We start from the raw sequence: 12,645 nt of genomic DNA on the forward strand, positions 1-12,645 counted from the left end.
GATTCAAACTCGTCCACTGATAGAACTCTCCTAAGATCGGCACTCTTGAGGTTGAGTAAGGGATGGACTTTGCATCAAAGAGATGGGAATATCAAGTTGGTGCAAAGGAAATGGATTGAATGGTCGCACAAAGGTTGCGGAAGGCCTTTGATTTACCGATCTTGATCTCGTTGTTGGATATTACGCACCAAAGAGAAGAACAAGAAATTGATCTAACTTGAAAGAGTTTTTGATAAAAGATTAGATGTTTTTCAAAGAAGAAGTACAAGTGACTTAAATAGAGAAGTGAGAAGGGGAAGAGTTAGTCTTGGAACAAGCTCCAAGAAAACTCGGAAATAACAAAGCATCAAAACGAAAATTGAACACAAAATATGACCCTTGGCCTTCAAATTTGCGAGATTCTTCTTCTTCTTTAGGATGGGCTGGGCCGAATTGATAATGGGGGTTTTGGAAGTGTTACTCAAGCCTCATTAAAAACCTACTAAGGAAACCCATTGGGACAAAACCTTAGAAGGGAAAAAGAGTACCCAAGTAACACTTAGCCCATTACCAATTTTCTTGGGCTATTATCGAAACCAAAGTGGTTTGGATAACTCCGCTTGTGCGCTGGTCCAAGTGTCTAAGGAGTCTGCTAACGGCTTGGTTGAGAAGTCTTGTCTTTGAACGAGTCATCGGACCCGTTGGGTCGGCCAAAGCTTCCTCCGCTACATGTTGCTCCTCGGCTACGAGCTGTTCCTCGGCTACGAGCTGCTCCGGTGGTTCTAGTTCCGAGTCTTGTTCGCCCATAGTCATATCATGCCCTCCCTCTTGAAAAGGATTTGTCCTTAAATCCGTTTCATCTACAAGAAAAGGAGATAAATCACCAACGTTAAAGCTTGAACTTATGTTATACTTACCTCGGAGATCAATTTGATAAGAATTGTCATTGATCCGTTTTTGTGATAGTGAATGGCCCATCGATCCTTGGCATCAATTTGCTACTCCTCTCGGCTGGGAATCGTTCCTTTCTTAAGTGTATCCAAACTTGGTCACCACTCTCAAAGACCACATGTCGCCGGCCCTTGTTTGCTTGTTCGACATATTTCTTCGTTTTTTCTTCAATGTTCTTCCGAGCACTCTCATGGATTTGTTGCACCATTTCGGCCTTTCTTTTCCCATCTAAGCTTGTTCTTACACTCAAAGGCAAAGGCATCAAATCCAAAGGAGAGGTGGGATTGAACCCATAAACAATTTGAAATGGCGAAAACTTAGAAGCGGAATGAACGGCATGATTGTATGCAAATTCTATATGCGGCAAACATTCTTCCCAAGTCCTAAGATTCTTTTTAATCAATGTGCGCAAGAGTGTGCCTAAGGTTCTATTAACCACTTCGGTTTGCCCATCGGTTTGCGGATGACAAGTAGTAGAGAATAAGAGCTTAGTTCCAAGTTTAGACCACAATGTTTTCCAAAAATAACTAAGAAACTTGGTGTCCCTATCCGAAACAATGGTTCTAGGCATGCCATGCAAACGAACAACTTCCTTAAAGAACAAACTAGCAACATGAGATGCATCATCGGTTTTATGACAAGCAATGAAATGCGCCATCTTAGAAAACCTATCAACGACTACGAAAATCGAGTCCTTTTTGGTTTTAGTACTAGGCAATCCAAGCACAAAATTCATTGATATGTCAGTCCAAGGATGAGAAGGAATGGGTAAAGGAGTATACAAACCGTTCGGTTGCACTTTGGACTTAGCCTTTTTACACGTGACACACCTTCCACATATACGTTCAACGTCTCTTACCATGTGAGGCCAATGGAAATGATCCTTCATTATCTCAAGAGTTTTGGCAACTCCAAAGTGCCCCATAAGTCCTCCTCCGTGTGCTTCCCTAACAAATAAGTCTCGAAGGGAACATTTAGGGATACACAAACGGTTACCATAAAAGAGAAATCCGTCTTGCCTATGATAGCGGCCCGAAGCCAACTTAGGACAAGCCTTATAAATTTCTTGAAAATCCGGATCAGAATCATAGAGTTCTTTAATTTGTTCAAAACCCAAAAGCTTGGCATCAAGAGTTGAGAGTAAGGTGTACCTTCGGGATAATGCGTCGGCTACGACATTATCCTTACCTTTTTTATACTTTATGACATACGGAAATGTCTCAATGAATTCTACCCACCTTGCATGTCTTTTGTTGAGTTTTTGTTGACCCTTGAGATGCTTGAGAGATTCATGATCGGTGTGTATGACGAACTCCTTCGGCCATAAGTAATGTTGCCACGTTTGTAAAGCCCGGACCAAAGCGTAAAGTTCTTTGTCATACGTCGGATAGTTTAAGGTGGCACCACCGAGCTTCTCACTAAAATAGGCTATGGGCTTCTTATCCTGCATTAAAACAGCTCCAATACCTATACCGGAGGCGTCACATTCGATTTCAAAGGTTTTAAGAAAATCGGGTAAAATCAAAATAGGAGCATTAGTAAGCTTCTCTTTAAGGGCTTGAAAGGCTTTCTCTTGAGCTTCTTCCCATTTGAACCCAACATCTTTCTTGATTACTTCGGTGAGTGGTGCGGCTAAGATGCTAAAATCTTTAACAAAACGTCTATAGAAACCGGCAAGGCCGTGAAAGCTCCGAACTTCTCCAACGGTTTTAGGGCTAGGCCCTCTTTGATCGCCTTAACTTTCTCCTCATCTACCTTAACACCATCTGCACTTACAACAAAGCCTAGGAAAACAAGATTATCCGTGCAAAAGGTGCACTTCTTAAGATTCGCAAAAAGCTTTTCCTCCCTAAGGACTTTTATGACCGATTCTAAATGATCAATATGTTCAGCCATGTTCTTGCTATAAACCAGAATATCATCAAAATAAACTACCACGAAATGACCAATGAATGCTCTAAGGACATGGTTCATTAAGCGCATGAATGTACTAGGTACATTTGTCAAACCGAATGGCATAACTAACCATTCGTACAACCCATGTTTCGTTTTAAATGCAGTTTTCCATTCGTCTCCTTCTTTCATTCTAATTTGATGATAGCCACTTTTCAAATCAATTTTAGAGAAAATGCATGAACCATGCAACTCATCAAGCATATCATCAAGTCTAGGAATAGGGTGGCGATACTTCACCATAATATTGTTGATTGCCCGGCAATCGACGCACATACGCCAACTCCCGTCTTTCTTTGGCACAAGTAGGACCGGAACGGCGCACGGACTCATACTCTCGCGGATATGCCCTTTAGTCATGAGTTCGTCGACTTGTCGTTGTAATTCCTTGGTCTCCATCGGATTGGTTCGGTAGGCCGGACGGTTTGGTAGTGTTGCTCCCGGCACAAAGTCAATTTGGTGTTCAATTCCCCGGATAGGTGGTAAACCATTGGGGCTATCTTCGGGAAACACATCCTTGTAATTCTGCAAAAGGGAAGTCAACTCACTCGGATCGGCCGGTGCAAGGTTAGCCAAAGTCGTTAGTGCTTCTTTGTAAACCAATAACAAAATAGGTTGTTTAGAGAACATAGCTTGCTTAACCTTGTTAGCATTAATAAAGAAATTAGACTGTTTATGAATTTTGGTTTCCTTGGCCGAGAGTTGGAGTTGATCCTCACATACCTCTTGTGGCGTCAATGGAATAAGAGTGGTCTTCTTGCCTTTGAACATGAACGAGTATCGGTTAGTAAAACCGTCATGGATCACTCTCCGATCCGATTGCCATGGTCGGCCTAAAAGGATATGTCCGGCGTCCATTGGTAGTACGTCACAAAGAATTCGGTCCTCGTAGCTTCCGATCGCTGATATGTCTATAATTTGCATGATTTAAGCATTCATTCTTCATCACTTTGTCATTGTTTCAATCACATTTCATCTCATTAGTAGTCGTTTTAGTGTGTTTTGCATATTTAGGACGTTTTTGCATTAGGATTGCATGTGCATCGCATATTTGGTTGTTTTCAGGTACTTTGGATGCTTTTGGAGTTCAAACAGAGGAGAAACAGAACAGAAATTCAGAACGCTCAATCACTCCCTCAGCCAAAGCACTCGATCGCAACCTCGGAGCCCTGACAGAGCAAAGCACTCGATCACAACCCCAGAAACTGTCATGAAGGGCAAAACCACTCGATCACAACCCCGGAGCAATTTCAGAAGAAACCACTCGATCGCAAGATCGAGCAGAAGCTGTCATGAAGGACATATCACTCGATCACAACCCCGGAGAAGCCAGCAGCTTAGTTTCACTCGATCGCAAGCCAGGAGGGATCACCCACTCTACACCACTCGATCACCACCTTGTCATCAAAAGCCTATCTACTCATTCCTCACTCAACCAGACAAGCTGAGCATACGGAAGAGAAGAGAAGCTGAAGAAACCACTCGATCACCACCTCACGTCATCTACTCGATCGCACCACTCGATCGCAAGGTCGCTGGACCATTCCATCTCGTCTTCACTACAGACCACTCGATCGCAAGACGGAGTTCCCGAAGCCCAGTTTGATCAGTTTCACTCGATCACAGGAAAGCCCACTTCCGCCCATCAGATGCTTGATCGCAAAGTCTCGTTGTGAAGACCACTATCCCGAACTTTCCTTATTTAACTTTTTTTCGCTTATATAAGCAGCCTCTAAGGGTTTTCCCTAGGGCATCCAGTCTTTATTTTCAGTTTTTTACCTAGACTCGTTTTGGTAGCCGCAGTATGTTCTTCCTGCGACTTTGTATTTGCTTTCAAGTATTTTATAATTCAGTTTTTGTTTCAGTCTTTATCATTTCTTGTTATCATGTTTTCAATCGTTTCATTGCTATTGTTTTTGATTATGTCTGAGTAGTGAATTGTATTTCTGAGGATGGGATAGAGTAGTCGTGGTTGTCTTAGTCGATTTAGATGGTTGAGTTTAGATTGTTTGAATCCCTTCTGGATTAGTTGCGCTTATTGCTTGTTCCTTTCTGATCAACTGGAAAATGAATCCAGACATTCCCGCACCCAAAAGGTGTTTGATGGAATGTCTGATCCACTAATTCCAGAGATACTCGTCTCTATCCCAAGGTATTGGCCTTTTAGAGCGGGTATTGGCTTTAACAAGTTGATTCGATATTGCCTGCTTAGTTAGAGATCGCTAATGGTGATTAGGTCTGTGTCTAGCTCTGCTTGAGAATTTCTATCACGGTGGTGAATTGATTTGCTTTTGAGCTTGTTGTCAAGGGATAGCTTCTGTGAAGTTTTGTCAACCGTCTAAATAGATTAAGGAGACCACGCTATTCGATTACCCTGTCCTTAGGAATCTCTTATCCATTTGATTGCCTGTTATCTTACCTGCTTTGTTATTCAACTGCATGCTATTGCTAGTTTGCATTTCAGTTTCATTTCATTTCTGTTATTTCGCATTAGGACTGTTAGAAAACAAAAACTCTCTACTTGGCTTGACTTAGCAAATTCTGATCACATCTCATCTGTTTGCATCACACTAGATTGGATTGACAACCTATAGTACTACAACGACATGATAGTGCTTTAGGTTTAATTGATCTTAAAAACCTATTATCAATTTGGCGCCGTTGCCAGTTTAGTGTTTGTTTGCTATATTTGAGATCATTAGAATCGTTAAGATCAAGTTCGTTTTTGTTACACAAGATACTGACATTGTGTTTTTCTGTCTGTGTTTCAGGTACTCACAGCAACCAGCTTTACAGACTCATCTTTGATTGGTCTGCTAAAGCCTTGTTGTTACCTGTTATATGCATACACGGTCAAGAGGAAATCAGAATCTCCTTTTCAACGATAACATCGACCGTATCGCTCGCCAACTAAGAGAACAAACAGCAACAGACACAATGGCTGATATTGTAGATGACCAAGACCAACCCAACAACATTGGTGCTGGTGACTTCCCACACAATCACAACCAGCGTCATGGAATTGTTCCTCCACCAGTCCAGAACAACAACTTTGAGATCAAGAGCGGTCTCATTGCAATGGTTCAGGGGAACAAGTTTCACGGCTTGCCAATGGAGGATCCACTCGATCATCTGGACGAGTTTGATAGGCTCTGCAGCCTAACTAAGATCAATGGAGTCAGTGAGGATGGCTTCAAGTTGCGTTTGTTTCCATTTTCTCTTGGAGACAAAGCCCACCAGTGGGAAAAATCACTTCCTCAAGGCTCCATCACCTCCTGGAATGACTGCAAGAAAGCCTTCCTGACTAAATTTTTCTCCAACTCCAGGACTGCAAGACTCCGGAATGAGATTTCTGGCTTCACTCAGAAGAATGCTGAGACTTTCTGTGAAGCATGGGAGCGTTTCAGAGGATATCAGAATCAATGTCCTCACCATGGTTTCTCCAAAGCCTCACTCTTGAGCACCCTCTACAGAGGAGTTCTCCCTAAGATCCGGATGCTCCTGGATACAACATCCAACGGGAATTTCCTGAACAAGGAAGTTGAAGAAGGTTGGGAGCTGGTAGAGAATTTAGCTCAGTCTGATGGAAACTACAATGAAGATTATGACAGAACCATCAGAGGAAGTTCAGACTTAGAGGAGAAGCACCGCAAGGACATGAAGGCCATGAATGACAAGCTGGACAAGCTACTCCTTGTGCAACAAAAGCAAGTCCATTTTCTCTGTGAAGATGAGACGTTCCAAGTCCAGGATGGGGAGACTCTTCAGTCATAAGAAGTAAGCTATGTGCAAAACCAAGGAGGCTACAACAAGGGCTACAACTACTTTAAGCAGAACAATCCCAATCTGTCTTACAGAAGTACCAATGTTGCAAACCCGCAGGATCAAGTATACCCTCCACAACAGCAGACCCAACCCAAACCATTCGTCCCATACAACCAAAGTCAAGGGTTTGTTCCTAAGCAATAATTTTAGGGGAACTACCAGCAGCAACCACCACCTGAGTTTGCACCTCAGCAACACCAAGGTTCTGCTGCTCCTGATTCTGACATGAAGCAAATGCTACAACAGCTTCTCCAAGGACAAGCATCTGGCTCCATGGAGATTGCTAAGAAGATATCTGAATTACACAATAAGCTGGACTGTAGCTACAATGACTTAAATGTCAAAGTGGAGGCACTGAATTCCAAAGTTCGATACTTGGAAGGACAATCTGCATCCACTTCTGCTCCAAAACCTATAGGTCAACTTCCAGGCAAAGCAATTCAGAATCCAAAGGAGTATGCTAATGTTCATGCTATCACCTTGCGCAGTGGTAAAGAACTTCCAACCAGAGAGGGACCTAAGCCAGCCACTGAGGACAGTGCAGACCAAGATGGGCAGGATTTCAGTCTCAATGAAGATCAAGTTGATAAACCAGCTGAAGTACTCGATGGACATACTCGATCAACAACTCGAGTAGCGGCTATACCTGCTGAAAAACCAGTTGCTGCTAAGAACAAGGAGAAGGTTTTTGTTCCTCCTCCTTACAAGCCCCCACTTCCATTTCCTGGTAGACAAAAGAAAACGTTGGCAGATAAGTACAGAGCTATGTTTGCAGAGAACATTAAAAACGTTGAAGCCAGGATACCTCTTGTTGATGCTCTCGCGCTTATTCCGGATTCCCAAAAGTTTCTGAAAGAATTGATCAGGGAGAGAATTCAAGAGGTTCAGAGAACAACAGTTGTGAGCCATGAGTGCAGTGCCATCATACAGAAGAAGGTTGTCCCAGAAAAGCTAGGAGACCCTGGTTCATTTACTCTACCATGCTCCCTAGGTCCATTGACTTTCAATAAATGCCTTTGTGACCTAGGAGCATCAGTAAGTCTCATGCCACTCTCAGTAGCTAAGAGGTTGGGTTTTAACAAGTATAAATACTGCAACATCTCCTTGATCTTGGCTGATAGGTCTGTTAGACTACCTCATGGGTTATTAGAAGATTTGCCTATCAAGATTGGAAATCTGGAGGTGCATACAGACTTCGTAGTGTTGGACATGGATGAAGAACCAAAAGATCCCTTGATCTTAGGAAGGCCCTTCTTGGCTACAGCTGGAGCAATCATAGATGTTAAGCAAGGGAAGATTGATCTTAATATGGGGAAGGATTTAAAAATGAAGTTTGACATCAATGATGATATGCAAAAGCTGACAATAGAAGGACAGACCTTCTTAGTTGAGGAAATGGATCGGCTAGCTGATGAACTGCTAGAGGAACTTGCTGAAGAAAATTACTTAAAAACTGTTTTGACCAAGAGTGGTAAAGCTGGGTATCTCCCTAGTGAGACTTTGAGTTCTGAGAAGTCCTTAGACTTACACAAGGGATTTATGGGGTCTGAAACAAAGGTTATGAGAGCTAATGAAGTAAGTTCAACACATGCTCAACCAACTGATTCCACTAACAACTCGAAGAAGCCTCCAACTGGCCCTGAGAGCTCATGCTCGACTGAACAGCTCGAGCAACAGCTTAAAGCAAGCACTCTGGCATCAAATGATTGGTTGGAACTCAAGGAGAGGTCCAAATGACAGGACAAAGCCATAAGGGAGTTAGCAGACATTGTGAAAGAGCTGAAGGATCAAATCAAAGAGCTCCATGGAAAAGCCAACCAAGTGCCACTCAACATCAAAGACGTCCCAAATGATGGAGCAACTACTCAGCTTAGCAAAGAAGGATGTGAATTCACATTGGACTGGTCTATAGAAGAAGACTATCCGGATGATCAGAAAGAAGCTTACTTTAAAGAAACGGCCATTGAGTACTCAGTTGCAGACTTGTCAAGAGAGCATGCTGAGTTTGATGATCCATCTACTGAGGAAGAAGAGGAGGCCTCATTTCATCTCCACAAACCTCCCTAGGCCTAATAAGTGTGAGGAGTCAAGCTAGAGACTTAAAACAAGCTCACTTGGGAGGAAGTCCCATGACTATCCTTGTATATAGTTTTTATTTTCTTGTTGTTTTTGATTTGTGTTGATAGTGTTTTTTAGTTCTCAAGAGGCGTAATTGTCAAGAGCAGTAACAGGAGAAATATGGTGAACACACTCGATGGCAACGTCGGGGTATCATTGATGCCTTGCGATCGAGTGCTTTGGTTTAGGGGAAGGCTACAGTTCGAAATTTTTATTGAACATACTCGATCACGAGATCGCATGAACGCCGTGCTCTACAACCTGCTGGGGTTGCAATTGAGCACGATGATGAGGAGATGGCGGAAGCGCAGCTAGGACCTGTCATGCCTACGAATTACACTCAAGCGGAGATGGATGACTACATCTCCAGGCAATTTTCCTGAGGTAACACACCAAAACACAATTGTAAATACCGCTTTTGTTTTTGTTTCCTATGTTTATCTTGAATTCTTTCACAAATTTTTATTACACAAGGGACTGTGTAATTTAAGTTTGGGGGAGGGTTCAAGACGTATTTGACTTGTTTTTTGTGAATATCATTTGAGTCTGCATATCATCTAAAACATAGAAAAAAAACAAAAAAAATTTGAAAATTTCTGTAAATGTATTCCACAAAAACAGAGTGCTCATGTAGCTGCATTGCATTTAGGATCGAGTCTAGAGTGTTTCATTTAGGATTGTTGCATATGCATAGGGGATAATGAGGAAATAACCTTGTAAGCATGTTGATTTACTGAATAAACTCAATGCCCTCGTTACTAGTTGTCTGATGCATTTGAATGACTTTGAAGTAAAACCGCACCATGTTCTATAGAAACCACTCGATAGCATGTCATGAAACCTTTCCCTGTCAATTTGAACTTGAATCTGACTTATAATTATCATGTTTGCATCGGTTTTGAACTCGTGGATAGAATACATACTTGGATTTTCTTTCACTTATTCACCCCTCTTGTTAATCCAAGTAGCTGCTTCTGTTATTGGAGTAGTTTCCCCACCCTTAACCAACCCTTCTTTCAAGCCATGTTATTTGTGAGAGCATGTGAGGCCTATTTTAGGATTGAGCTTGGTAGAACGTGTTAGGTTTGAGCCGACAAGAGTAGTATCTCATGTAGTTCCAATCCGCGTTTTCGGACTTGGTAGGACTAGGTGGGAACTTATTTGGGATTGAGATTGAGTGTGAAAAGAAAAAGAAAAAAAACGGGTTAAAGTCTTTAGGAGAAGGAAGCTGAAAATCATACTCAGGTCTAGTGAATGTTTGGGAAGTAAAGAATTGTTAAGTTATGCTCTAAAAAAAAAAAGATGGCAACAAAAACAGAAAAGATTATAAGAGCCATAAGAGTTTAAGAAAAACCAATTCACTAGACTAGACTCATAGAGTATAAGAAAGTTTCTCCTTAAGAACAAGAGCCAAAGAAAAGAAAAGACAGATTGATCCAAGAAAAATATCGAAATATGCCTTTAGTGCAAAAGGGTAGACTTAGGATCATCAATGGGTTTAGAAATAGGACCATCTACTTGTTATTCACAGTTTATGTCATTGGGTAGATGGGATGCTATTCTTGTATGCATAGGTTGGCACTTACCTTTAGCATTCTTCTAAAGCTCAGTTTATTCTTATTGAGAGTCCCCTGTTATTAAAATCTGAACCACCTTAAAGGGACCATCTTTGTCTCATAACCTGTCCTTAGCCAAACGAGTTCACTAACGTTGCACAGCTTGATTCATGATTTTGAACTTAATGAATGTTAAAGGGATTGGTTGATTTTGACGCATTATGCAATTGAGTGTGAGTTGGATCTTGACAGAGCATGGCTAAAGTTTTTAAGTAGAAGTCGTTCACCTCGCATCTTAGAACTATTAACTTGGACATTGAGCTTAATTACTTCATCACGTGTTTTGGTTCTGAGTCCCCAACTTCAAACCTCTCCTCCCGCTTATGTTTTCTTGTTTGCTTGAGGGCAAGCAAAGACTAAGTTTGGGGGAGTTGATATGTCTATAATTTGCATGATTTAAGCATTCATTCTTCATCACTTTGTCATTGTTTCAATCACATTTCATCTCATTAGTAGTCGTTTTAGTGTGTTTTGCATATTTAGGACGTTTTTGCATTAGGATTGCATGTGCATCGCATATTTGGTTGTTTTCAGGTACTTTGGATGCTTTTGGAGTTCAAACAGAGGAGAAACAGAACAGAAATTCAAAACGCTCAATCACTCCCTCAGCCAAAGCACTCGATCGCAACCTCGGAGCCCTGACAGAGCAAAGCACTCGATCACAACCCCATAAACTATCATGAAGGGCAAAACCACTCGATCACAACCCCGGAGCAATTTCAGAAGAAACCACTCGATCGCAAGATCGAGCAGAAGCTGTCATGAAGGACATATCACTCGATCGCAAGCCAGGAGGGATCACCCACTCTACACCACTCGATCACCACCTTGTCATCAGAAGCCCATCTACTCATTCCTCACTCAACCAGACAAGCTGAGCATACGGAAGAGAAGAGAAGCTGAAGAAACCACTCGATCACCACCTCACGTCATCTACTCGATCGCACCACTCGATCGCAAGGTCGCTGGACCATTCCATCTCGTCTTCACTACAGACCACTCGATCGCAAGACGGAGTTCCCGAAGCCCAGTTTGATCAGTTTCACTCGATCACAGGGAAGCCCACTTCAGCCCATCAGATGCTTGATCGCAAAGTCTCGTTGTGAAGACCACTATCCCGAACTTTCCTTATTTAACTTTTTTTCGCTTATATAAGCAGCCTCTAAGGGTTTTCCCTAGGGCATCCAGTCTTTATTTTCAGTTTTTACCTAGACTCGTTTTGGTAGCCGCAGTGTGTTCTTCCTGCGACTTTGTATTTGCTTTCAAGTATTTTATAATTCAGTTTTTGTTTCAGTCTTTATCATTTCTTGTTATCATGTTTTCAATCGTTTCATTGCTATTGTTTATGTCTGAGTAGTGAATTGTATTTCTGAGGATGGGATAGAGTAGTCGTGGTTGTCTTAGTCGATTTAGATGGTTGAGTTTAGATTGTTTGAATCCCTTCTGGATTAGTTGCGCTTATTGCTTGTTCCTTTCTGATCAACTGGAAAATGAATCCAGACATTCCTGCACCCAAAAGGTGTTTGATGGAATGTCTGATCCACTAATTCCAGAGATACTCGTCTCTATCCCAAGGTATTGGCCGTTTAGAGCGGGTATTGGCTTTAACAAGTTGATTCGATATTGCCTGCTTAGTTAGAGATCGCTAATGGTGATTAGGTCTGTGTCTAGCTCTGCTTGAGAATTTCTATCACGGTGGTGAATTGATTTGCTTTTGAGCTTGTTGTCAAGGGATAGCTTCTGTGAAGTTTTGTCAACCGTCTAAATAGATTAAGGAGACCACGCTATTCGATTACCCTGTCCTTAGGAATCTCTTATCCATTTGATTGCCTGTTATCTTACCTGCTTTGTTATTCAACTGCATGCTATTGCTAGTTTGCATTTCAGTTTCATTTCATTTCTGTTATTTCGCATTAGGACTGTTAGAAAACAACAACTCTCTACTTGGCTTGACTTAGCAAATTCTGATCACATCTCATCTGTTTGCATCACACTAGATTGGATTGACAACCTATAGTACTACAACGACATGATAGTGCTTTAGGTTTAATTGATCTTAAAAACCTATTATCAATCGCTAATGGAACAACCACTTGGTTCTTAACACTCATTTCTCCATCGTCGTTAAGCCATTGTAGTTGATACGGCTTAGGATGCTTTTGCGGCTTCAACCCAAGTTTTCGGACCATTGTCTCACTCGCCA

Source organism: Arabidopsis lyrata, assembly GCF_000004255.2.
Source record: "Arabidopsis lyrata subsp. lyrata unplaced genomic scaffold ARALYscaffold_5, whole genome shotgun sequence".
Classification (NCBI taxonomy): Eukaryota; Viridiplantae; Streptophyta; class Magnoliopsida; order Brassicales; family Brassicaceae; genus Arabidopsis; species Arabidopsis lyrata.